This window comes from Pelobates fuscus, chromosome 3 (assembly GCF_036172605.1).
Source record: "Pelobates fuscus isolate aPelFus1 chromosome 3, aPelFus1.pri, whole genome shotgun sequence".
In the NCBI taxonomy this organism is placed as follows: Eukaryota; Metazoa; Chordata; class Amphibia; order Anura; family Pelobatidae; genus Pelobates; species Pelobates fuscus.
Genome location: NC_086319.1, coordinates 393,430,115 through 393,432,131, shown reverse-complemented (window position 1 = coordinate 393,432,131; position 2,017 = coordinate 393,430,115). Strand labels below are relative to the sequence as shown.

At 40.0% G+C, this 2,017-nt stretch overlaps 1 non-coding gene across 1 annotated transcript; it reads left to right on the top strand.

The window, feature by feature from the left end:
* The first annotated feature begins 1,615 nt into the window (after nucleotides 1-1,615).
* Nucleotides 1,616-1,688, top strand: TRNAM-CAU (transfer RNA methionine (anticodon CAU)). The gene has a single exon. It is a non-coding gene; the product is annotated as a tRNA-Met (tRNA).
* The last annotated feature ends 329 nt before the right edge of the window (nucleotides 1,689-2,017 follow it).

Sequence of the window (2,017 nt, the reverse complement as noted above, 5' to 3'; positions counted from 1 at the left end):
ACTCACACAGCCATACATGTTTAGCCTTGAGCACAGCCACCACTGTATGCACGTTTAACGTAGTTACCTCCTTACAAATTGTTTTTCCTACTGATGAGTATTCAGATAGTTACCTAGCTTGCAATATTCTTGAATGTTTAACCTGACGATTTAATCATCTAAAGCGTGTCTACGATGTTATATAGCCTACTGACTCTCTATTTTCATAGTTTACCTAGATAGGCACTGTTTATGGTTATATTATGTTTATGCTACACAACAAGCCAACAGAAAACTGTTTTAACAAAAAAAAAAAAAAAAAATGAGGCATCGCTACTCAGGAAATGTGGTTTCTTCAAATTAATGATGTACGAACCCTCCACCGTCAACCGTTATTGCATTTCCCTCTCTTTATTTTGTACCCCACCATATATGCCTCAATAAAAGAAAGATTGACAAAAAAAAATAAAATAAAAGTTAATCATCAGGAGTTAAAAAAATTAGATCGCAATATAATACTGTGATCTGTATTTTGATCACTGTAGGCAGTGATCGGCTGGCACGGAAGGGGTTAATTTTATTTGGACTGGGTAAAGGGGGGTGTTTTTTTTTATTTTTTTTTACTTAAACGTTATTAAAACTTTTTTAACTTAATTTTTAACTTTTTAAAGCTTATTTTAAAACGTTTTTTAACGTTAACCCCTAGTTAGCCTAACACCAAATCCCCCAATTCCCCACTAACTTCCATCCACCCCAGCTAGCTAAATTTATAATTTTAAAATACTTAAATTAATTAATAAAATAAATTTAACCCCTGAGGGTTAAAAAAAAAAATGAACGAACCTTCAGGGGTTAAAAAAAAAATCAGATCATAGTAAAATGTAATCCCTGCCAATTGATCACTGTAGTCAGAGGAAGACCGGAAGACCGGAGCACCATTAACCCCGCGATCGCCGCGATCACGGCGATCTGGGGCTAATTTTGCTGCATGATGGACGAGGTCTGTTACTCGTCGTTAAGGGTTTCCCCTGAGTGACGGTCGTCATTAAGGGGTTAACAGTATTGCTTTTTTTTATTTGCATTGTATTCTTTTAACCCCTTAAGGACAGAGCTTCAGAAGCTCTCATCAATTGGCAGGGAATTGGTTAATTTTTTATTAAAATGGGTAAAGGGGGGTGGGATTTTAAATTAACTTTATTTAAATTTTTTTACACAGGGGGCAGGATGAGCACCGATCCGTCTCCCTGCACTTTACAGTGAACCCTGAAGTGCAGGGAGGTGGAAGGTGAGTATACTGAGCACATGTGCTCACTCTGACAGGCTGTCAGAGCGAGCTCCGGTGCTGGGGTAGCCCGATAGGGTGGTCCCGGTCTGCCTCTAATACAGAGGCAGACCGGAGCACCATTAACCCCGCGATCGCAGCGATCACGGCGATCTGGGGTTAATTTTGCCGCGTGATGGACGAGGTCCGTTACTCGTCGTTAAGGGTTTCCCCTGAGTGACGGTCGTCATTAAGGGGTTAACAGTATTGCTTTTCTAATTTGCATTTTACTATATGTACCTTATTTTGAACAACAAATGAAGCAATACTTTTCTTACAGGACCTACATTTGACGAAGTGAAAAACTTTTCATCTGCCTTGTTAGCGCAGTAGGTAGCGCGTCAGTCTCATAATCTGAAGGTCGTGAGTTCGATCCTCACACAGGGCATTGTGTATTTTTTTTTGTTAAGAAGAAATCTACTATATCTACACATTGAAAAAGATATATTTGTAAATCTAATATATATATTCAATATGAATGAAGTTCCAACATCAATCAGCACAGGCAATGCACACCTGACCGGGAGCCACCTAAGAACCTCCTGGAGCTGTAGATCAGATTGCAGGGTTGCCGCTTGTGACAAACTCCCCTTTTCAACCCCTTGAGGACCAAACTTCTGGAATAAAAGGGAATCATGTCATGTGTCCTTAAGGGATTAAGGGAGTTTGCCATGAGTTTTTGGAGGGGCCTGCTTGCCAGCCTCCTACCCTGGGACT